General features: G+C 36.9%; 1 protein-coding gene across 1 annotated transcript in view; it reads left to right on the top strand.

Annotated features, from left to right (window-relative positions):
- Positions 1–6,903: 6,903 nt before the first annotated feature.
- Positions 6,904–10,182, top strand: part of LOC117797384 (testis-expressed protein 13B-like) — a 17,667-nt gene continuing 14,388 nt past the window's right edge. The window contains exon 1 of the mRNA XM_034649043.1: positions 6,904–7,417. The gene's annotated coding sequence lies outside the window, so the exon portion shown is untranslated. The remainder of the gene's footprint in view (positions 7,418–10,182) is intronic.

Raw genomic sequence — 10,182 nt, 5'->3', positions numbered from 1 at the left:
ATCCACTGACCCATATGGTAGCGTGATACCAAAATTTCCCTTTTTTGCTTTTGTGGCTTTTGTTTTGAATAGCATGATTTGTGGAACACCTATTCCTTTTTGTGTCCTCAGTACAGAAAGTGGGATGCAGTTTGGAGGATTCTATACCGTCTTGGCATGGCTTCTGCTCCATGCTTGTCCTGCATCTTCTGCTGGCGTAAATTAAGTTTTAGCTAACCACTGCTGGTTATTGCCTTTCACCCCCACCGGCACTGGCTGTGATGATCTTGGTCCCAGGGAGGGCCCCTGATAGACTGTGTGCTCTGTGTCTTGCTTATTCTAACAACTAGTCCACATTTACTTGGCCTGCCTTCTGTCAGCCTCCTCTGTACCCATCTGGGGAATAGGAATTTTCCAAACTACAGTAAGGTACATAGATCTCAGGGTGGCTACCCCCAGATCCATCTGCTTCGCTTTGACTTTCACAGAATCATTGATATTTGAGTCCTTTGCTTACTGTGTGTCTCACGATATCCTCAATTAACAACCTGAGCAGCAAGACAGATTCCCTGTGCTTTAGAGAGCTCCCTCCAACTTATCTAGGATTTTCTTCACACCATCTCCCCACTGAGATGAGTCTGGAGAACACAGGATTCATTATTAGAGACACTCACTGTCTATTAACTTCATTGTTCTCCTCTGTTTTCTCTCTCCTCCACTGGTTCAAGCTCATCTCCTTTTGGAGAGTTAAAATAGTTTATATATAATTATGAATTCTTCCCTAACAAATCTCTGTGATATAAATGTGATGCACAGAGCCCTTGAAGCCTCTGGATGTTCGTATTTACACCCAGGCTGCAGTAACCAAAAAACATTTCATATCCTAAAGTCTTAATATAGATTTTAGAAAACCAGAAAATGACTTGGTTTTCAATACTATTGATTGTTGTCCATAAGTTTTACAAATTTATTTAAACTAATTCAAGGAAATAAAAGGTATACAGGTTGTGAAGAAAGGAAGAAAACTGTCTTTGCAGATGATATTATTGTCTATATAAAAAATCGGAATAAATTAACAAAAAAAAAACCCTCCTGTGACTAATAAGTGATTACAGTAATGGTACAGGACACAAGATTAATATGTAAAAGTCAATCACTTTCCTATATACCAGCAATGAATATATATGGGATTTCAAATTAAAAACACAATACCTTTTATATCACCACCAGAAAACTGAAATACTTAGGTATAAATCTAACAAACTATATATAAGATCATATGAGGAAAACCACAAAACTCTGATGAATGAAATCAAAGCAGAGCCAAATAAATGAAGAGATATTCCAGGTTCATGGATAGGAAGACTCAATATTGTCAAGATGACAGTTCTTGCCAACTTGATTTATAGATTCAATGCAACCCTTATCAAAATCCCAGCAAGTTATTTTGTGGATATTGACAAACCAATTCTAAACTATATGTGGAGAGGAAAATGACCCAGAATAACGAATACAATATCGAAGGAGAACAAAGTTGGAGGGCCGACACTACCTGACTTCAAGGCTTACTATAAATCTACAGTAATCGAGACAAGGTAGTATTGGCAAAAGAAAAGACAAATAGCTCAGTGGAACAGAATAGAGAGCCCAGAAATAGACCCACATACATATAGTCAACTGATCTTTGACAAAGGAACAAAAGAAATACAATGGAGCAAAGGTAAACTTTTCAAGAAACAGTGCTGGAACAACTGGACATCCACATGCAAAGAAATGAATCTAGACACAAACCTCATCCCCTTCCAAAAATTAGCTCCAAATGGAGGCACCTGGGTGGCTCAGTCAGTTAAGCGTCTGATTCTTGGTTTTGACTCAAGGTCGTGAGATCAAGCCCCCTGTCAGGCTCCACACTGGACATGGAGCCCACTTGGGATTCTCTCTCTCCCTCTCCCTCTGCCCTTCCCCCACCCCCCACGCACAGGCTCTGTCTATCTAAAAAAAAAAAAATTTACTCAAAATGAATCACAGACCTAAAGGTAAAACACAAAACTATAAAACTAGAAGATAACACAGAAAAATCCTATATGGCCTTGGGTATGGGGATGACTTTTCAGATACAACACCAAAGGCAAAAATAGATCCAAGACAGATCCAAAAGAAATAATTGATAAGCTGGACTTCATTAAAATGAAAAACTTCCACTCTGCAAAAGACAATGTCAAGTGAATGAGGAGACAAACCACAGACCGGGAGAAAATATTTGCAAAAGATATCTGAAAGAAGACCGTTAAGCAAAAATGTGCAAAAAATTCTGAAAACTCAAAAATAAGAAAACAAGACAATTTTTTTGGATTGGTCGAAGACTTTAGACACCTCACCAAAAGAAGATATACAGGTAACAAATAAGCATATGAAAGATTCTCCACATCACATGCCATCAGGAAAATGCAAATTAAAACAACAATAAAATGTCATTGCACACCTGTTAATAATGGCTATAATCTGGAACGAAGACAACACCAAGTGCTGCCAAGGGTGTGGAACGACAGGGACTCTCATACATTGTTGGCGAGAATGCAAAATGGTACAGCCACTTTGGAGAACAGTTGGGAACTTCCTTAGAAAACTCAACATATTTTTACCATGTGACCCAACGATCACACTCTTTGCTCTATACCCAAATGAATCGGAAGATTTATGTCCACATGAAATCTTGCACTTGAATGCTTATAGCAACTTTTTCCAGAATTGCCAAAACTTAGAAGCAACCAAGATGTTCTTCAGTAGGTGAGTGGATAAATAAACTTGTGGTACATCCAGGCAATGGAACGTTATTTAGTCCTAAAAAGAAATGAGCTATCACACCACGCATGGAAAGACATGGAGGGAACTTACATGCATATTACTAAGTGAGAGAAGCCAATCTGAAATGCTGCTATATATTGTATGATTCCAACTATACAACATCCTGGAAAAGACAGAACGGCAGAGACCGACCAGTGGTTGCCAGGAGTTGAGGAGGAGGATGGACGGGCAGAGCACAGAGGAGTTTTAGGGCAATGAGAATTCTCTGTATCGATACTATAATGATGAATACATGCCATGATACACTTAATCTCAGAGAATGTACAACACTAAGAGTGAACTCTATGATAAATTACAGACCTTGGGTGATTATGATGTGTTAACGTAGGTTCATCAGCTGTAATAAATGCACCACTATTGGAGGGGGAAATGTTGATAATTGAGGAGGCTGTGGGGGGGGGCAGGGGGTTATGGGAAATTTCTGTATCTCCCTTCAATTTTGCTGTGAACCTAAAACTGCCCTAAAAAATATCACCGGTTTAGAGACGCATGGGTGGCTCAGTTATGCGGCTGCCTTCTGCTCAGGTTATGATCCCAGGGTCCTGAGATCGAGTCCCGCATCGGGCTCTCTGCTCAGCGGGGAGTCTGCTTCTCCCCCTCCCTCTGCCTGCCGCTCCCCCTGCTTGTGTGCGCTCTCTCTGACAAATAAATAAAATCTGTATCTTCACCTTGTTAATTAATAATGCAAACATTAATGTTGTATAGATGAATCACCTAAATTAGTGACTTTTTAAAAAAGAAGAACCTAAAACTAGAAATTTAGACTATGAACCTAATTTTAAAAGTTTCATACGCAGAGAGTCAATTTTTCCAACATCTCTTTATGAATTATTTGCCTTTCCTGATCTGATGTGTAGGATTGCATCTTTTATATAACAAGCTCCTATTTATGATGAAATGTATTTCTGAATTGATCTGTTCTAGTCATCTACTTTATCTCTGCAAATTACCCTGATATTTAAATGATTACAGCTTATTATAGCCTTAAAATCTGATTGGGCAAGTTTCCCCCTCTTGTTCTTATTTCTCAGAATTTTCTAGGCTACTCTTAAATATTAATTGTTCCATATAAATTTTAGAATCAATTGGTTTAGTTCCATTAAAAAAATCCCACTGTGGGGGCACCTGGGTGGCTCAGTCGTTCAGCGTCTGCCTTGGGCCCAGGTCATGATCCCAGGGTCCTGGGATCGACGCCTGCCTCAGGCTCCCTGCTTGGCGAACCTGCTTCTCCCTCTACCTCTGCCCACTGCTCCCCCTGCTGTGCTCTCTCTTTCTCTCTGTCAAATAAATAAATAAAATCTTCTAAAAAATCCCACTCTGAATTTGATTGGAATTATCTTGAATTCATAAATTATTTTGGAAAGCATTGTCGTTTTTTAATTTCATATTGAAACTTCTTTCCCATAATCATGAGACACATTCGTATTTATTCTAGTTTTCCTTTATGGCATTCAATAATGCTATATAATTTTATCTTTAAAGAGTGGAGACAACTTTTTCTAGATTTATCTGTAGGTACCTAATTTTTTTGTTGCTACTTTGAATTATAGCTGTGTTTCTATCACATTATCTGATTGGTAAATTTTAATGAGGGGACTCTATTGATTTCTGTTTACTGAGATAGTGTATCTAGCAACCTGCTAAACTTCTTACTAGTTCTAATAGTTTGTAGATTCTCCTCCCTTTCTCCCTCCCTCCCCTTCTTGCCTCCCTGCTCATTTCTTTCTCATTTTATTGCATTAACTAGAAGCTCCAGGATGATGTTAAATAACAGTGTTGAAAATAGGTAATATTGTATTATTCATAATTTAATAGGAACGTTTCTATAATTTTGCCAATATGATGTCAGGATGCCATTTTCAGATCTTTTTGACTTTCAAGTACACATGCAAGTGGACATTTGGATATACAAGTCTGAAAATTCACAGGGAAACAAACCAGAGGTAAAAATTTGGGAGTTGTCAGCATACAAATATATTTAAATCCATGGGACTTAGTGAGATAGAGAAGAGATCCTAACACTTTCCAAGTTTTATATGTTCTGTTAACGACTTCTATCCTAATCTGTTGTTAAACCTTCTCAAGTTTGTTTTATGTTCTCAAGACTTATTTAAATTTATTAGGATAGCCACCAGTTTTTATTAACCATTGCTTATTCTTTTTTATTATGAAATAAAACAAATTCAGAAAATTACATAAAACACATATGTACAGTTTAATGAAGAATTTTAAAATGCAAATCCAAGAAACCACCACAGAGGTCAAGAAATAGAACATTTCCAGGGTGCTACTCTGAACCTTGTTCCGTCTCTCCTCCTGACAGAGATAAACTCTTTGGACTTTTGTAGCTCTAGTTTTCTCGCTTTCTTTGTCGTTTACTTACCAACGTATGTGTTCCTAAATGATATTAATTTAGTCAAAACATACGACAGGTGTTTACAACCAAGAAACCATTACCACAGTCAAGATAACGAACACATCCAACACCCCAAAAGAATCCTTGGCCCTTTTCATTGTACCTCCCTTCAGTACTACCTCCCTTCCAAGGCTACCACTGATCTGCTTTCTGTCGCTAGAGATTAGGTTTCATTTTCTAGAATTTTATATAAATGGAATAATGTAGTATTAACTTTTTTTTTGGTCTGGCTTTTTTCGTTCAGTATTATTATTCTGAGATTTTTCTCATGTCGCTGTGTATGTCATGCTATATGGAGCTCGTATTCAGTATTTTCTTATTGTTCAGGACTATTCTAAGGTATTGACATCCTACAACTTACCTGTTCACCTACTGATGAATATTTGGGTTGTTTCCAGTTTGCCTATCCCAAATAAAGCTGTTATGAATATTTGTGCACAAGACTTTGCACCGATATGTATTTTCCTAACTCTTACATAAATATCTAGGCATAGACTGGCTGGATCATTTGGTAGGTTTAACTTTTAGGAGCCTACCAAACTGTTTTCCCACAGCAGTAAATGAGAGCTCTTGTTCCTCCAAATCTCTCCAGAAGCTTGCACAGTTAGTCTATTTAAATTTTATTTTTTTAGTCTTTTTAAATTTTTTTTTATTTTTTTAGTGATCTCTACACCCAGCGTGGGACTCGAACTCACGACCCCAAGATCAAGAGTCCCATGATCTTCCAATTGAGCCAGCCAGGTGTCCCAGGATGGTTAGTTTTTTTTTTTTTTTAATTTTAGCCATTCTAATAGGTGCAAAGTGGAATCTCATTTTGGTTTTGATTTGCATTTCCCTAATCATAATGAGTTAAACATCTTTTCGTGCTCCTGCCTTCCAAATATCTTATTTGGTGTAGTGTCTGTTCAAATACTTTGTCATTTGGTAATTGGGGTGTTTATTACTAAATTTTGAGAGTTTTTATATATTCTGGATACACATACTTTATCATATGTAGTATCTGTAGGTGGGTGTTCTTCTAGTCTGTTCTTTCAAACAACGTAGCCCTATGACTGTTATGGCTTTCTTCGAGGATTTTAGTTCCAAATTCTATCTTCCTCAGTCTCAAGATTTCATCTTCTGTCTCCGAGTAATGATTGTTGAAATCCAAGCCACTTTTCTTTTCTTTTTTTTAAGATATTTACTTATTTGACAGAGAGAGCACAAGCAGGGGGACAGGCGGGGAGAGGGAGAAGCAGGCTCCCTGACGAGCAGGGAGCCCAACGCAGGGCTCGATAGCAGGACGCTGGGATCGTGACCTGAGCTGAAAGCAGACGCATAACCGACTGAGCCGCCCAGCAGCCCCAAGCCACTTTTTTTTTCTTTTTGAACAGATGAACTTTCCTCCTTTTTTTTTTTTTAGTTTTATTTATTATTTTTTTAAAAATATTTTATTGTTCAGAGAAAGAGAGCACAAGCAAGGGGAGCAGCAGGCAGAGGGAGAAGCAGGTTCCACTGAACAAGGGGCCCTACCCAGGACTCAACCCCAGCTCTCGAGGAGGACGCGTAACTGACTAAGCCACCCCCAGCGGCGGTCTTTCCTCCTTACAAAGCCCCACCCTGAACAGCCGGAGCTTCGGCGCTTCGGCTCTGCTCCCATCGGTTTTGTTTTCGGTTTTGTTTTGTTTTGTTTTGTTTTGCCGGCAACCCCCACCTTACTTTCCTACAACCCCTAGCCATTTATATAAAACGAGGTTTCCCACTCTAAATCCAACACTCCTAGGATTTATTGATGACAGTCACGAACGCTTTATGGGCGGACGCACCAACCTCTTCATGCTAAAACACCTTCTGCGTATTAGTGTGCTTATTAAATGTTTATAAATATTGAATTGATTCGGAATTCCCGGACAGGATTTGGATTTGAAACCCTGGATGTCAGAGAGACAATACAAGTTCTGGAAAAGAGAAATGTAACGAAGCCGCTAGGATCTCTCACCGGGATTATTGCAGTAGCCTCTTTTAACTAGCTCCGTGCATTCCGCCCTTGGCGGCCTACAGTCAACCATCCAAACAGGAACCGATGTGCAAGTCAAATGATGTGACTCCTCTGTTAAAGGCCGTCCAGTGCTGTCTCGTCTCCTTCTGATAATAAGACAAAACCCTAACAATGGCCTGGTAAGTCCCTACGCGATCTGACCCTCTGCCGTCTTACCTTACCTGCTAATGCTCTTCCATTCTCATTCCACTTCAACCGTATTGGTTTCCGTATGTTTTTTTTTCCCCTAACCTTGATTGAGGGATAATTGACAAACATGATCATATATATATGTGAAGTGTACAACATAATGATTATCTGTATATTTATAATACATATTTATATGATATATATGATATTTAATATATATTATTTAACATATATTATATATATCATTTATAATATATGAAATTTATAGTATATATGATACTTAAAATATATAATGTTATGTATATAGTTTTATGTATATAGGCATGATCACCAAGGTCAAGATAATTGACATATTCATTACCTCAGTTAACTCTGTGTACGTGTGTGGTGAGAATGCCTAAGACCAAATCTTAGCAACCTTGAAGCATAAATACTGTGTTATTAACTATAGTCACCATGCTCTACATTAGAATCTCAAAACTTATTCTTCTTATAACTGAAAAATTGTACTCTTTGATCCATAAAGTTCCTGAACATGCCAAGCGTGTACTGGATTAAGAGAATTTGAATTTTCCCTTCTCTGAAATGAATACTCTTTCCTCATATAGCTGCCCTGAATTAACTATTTAACCTTTATTAATATTGATAGAACACAGGAACTATTTGATTCCAGTGAAGATATTCCTCATTTTTAAATGAAGTTAATATTTTAACTATAAGGCTGAAAAATTAGACTTAACAATTCATTAAGATATACTTTACATACCATAAAATGTACCCACTTTCAGTATACAATTCAATAATTTTTTTGTAAATCTACTGAACTGTTTAACCATCACCCAAATCCAGTGTTAGAACTTTTCCATTTACCCAGTGAGATCTCTTCTGCTATCTGTAGTCAGTTTGCCCCAGACAAATACTGATCTACTTTCCGATAAGGACAATTCATGTATAAGAAATCATACAATACGTGGTCCTTTATGACTGGCTCTTTCACTTAACATAATGTTTTTGAGATTCATTCATGTTGAAGAATGCGTCAATATTTTAAAAACTGTTTTTTGAAAGCCTTAGCCTCAATTTCCATTTATTCATTAATTCTGTTTTTTCTTTATCTTGATTCATGGATTTCTGCTTAATGAGTACATTGTTGTTGATTTTCTAATTTATTAAACAAAATAAACCCAAGGAAAATATTAAAATATCAATGTACTCACTAAGCAGAAATCCTCTCAAAATCTTCTGGGAGAGTTTTGTTGTATCGCAAAACTAATTCTCATTATTTTCTAATAACATTATTTGTGGGTTTGTTTCCTTTTCCATGCCATCTTTTTTGAAAGATGAATTCAGATTTTTTTTCAAAGTCAAAGTTGTTTGGTTTTTTTCCTTTACTCTCTTGGTAATTTCCAGGTTTTTGGTAATGTAGTCATAGAATTGGACTATTATGATTTCAACTACACTGAGGAATTTATTTGAGTTATCTACGTAAAAGGCACAGTTAAAGGTATCATATTTGCATTTGAAATGAATATGTATCCTCAAAGGTAATACGAAAATTTGAACATGCTTCGTAAAGTTTGACCTATTAACTTTATTACTCAATTTCCTGTAGGTTAGGAGGCCTTTCAACCTTCTTTTCTTTTCCTCTGTTTATTTTTAGAAATTAAATTACAAAAATCTACAAAGAATATCAAAACATCCCTGTGCCCATCATCAAGAATTGATGATTATCAGATATTTTCATATGCATTTCAACTTATTTTAATGACAGAACATAGAGAGTTGAGTTCCCCTTTGCCCACCTCCAGTTCTCATTCTCTCCTTTCTTTCTTTATTTTTTAGAGATTGTATTTATTTATTTTAGAGAGAGTGAGAGAGCACAAGCAGGGGGAGGGGCAGAGGCAGAGGGAGAGGCAGACTCCCCACTGAGCAGAGAGCTCGACAGGGGGACTCGATCCCAGGACCCTGGAATCATGACCTGAACTGAAGGCAGATGCTTAACTGACTAAGCCATCCAGGCGCCCCTAATTCTCTCCTTTCTACACAGAAGAAGCAATTATCATGAAAGTATTGTGTATCCTTAAAGTCCATATTTTTGGAGTATATAAGTATTATATATATAATTAAGTATTCATTCTATTTAACTTTATATACATGTCATCATGATGTGAAGCTCTGTCTTTGTTGTCACTCAGAATTACATTATTTGAAATCTATGTTGGTTTATATCAAGTTAATTAACCTTTTATTGTTCTTTAGAATTTCATGGTATGAACATGAATTCAATTTGTATACACTTAAATTGTTTTCAGTTTTTTTTATAAGAAAAAATGTTGGAATAAGCCTTATAGGTGTATCTCTCCTTTTGTACAGGTGAGATTATTTATAGGTAAATAGTTGATTTATCTAGAAGTGATAAGCATATTTGCAATTTTACTGGTTATAACTAAATTACTTTTCCTAATTATTTTACTGGTTTATACTACTTTTTTTTAAGATTTTTTTAATTTATTTGTCAGAGAGCTGGAGAGCACAAGCAGGGGGAGTGGCAGAGGGAGAGGGAGAAGCAGGCGGGGAGCTGATGTGGGGCTCGATCCCAGGACCCTGGGATCATGACCTGAGCCGAAGGTGGTCGCTTAACCAACTGAGCCACCCAGGCGCCCCTTGGTTTTTTTATTTTATTTATTTATTTATTTATTTTTATTTTATTTTTATTTTTTTATTATTTTTTATTTATTTAACAGAGAGAGAGAGA

This window comes from Ailuropoda melanoleuca, chromosome X (assembly GCF_002007445.2).
Source record: "Ailuropoda melanoleuca isolate Jingjing chromosome X, ASM200744v2, whole genome shotgun sequence".
In the NCBI taxonomy this organism is placed as follows: Eukaryota; Metazoa; Chordata; class Mammalia; order Carnivora; family Ursidae; genus Ailuropoda; species Ailuropoda melanoleuca.
This window is presented reverse-complemented; position numbering and strand designations above follow the sequence as displayed.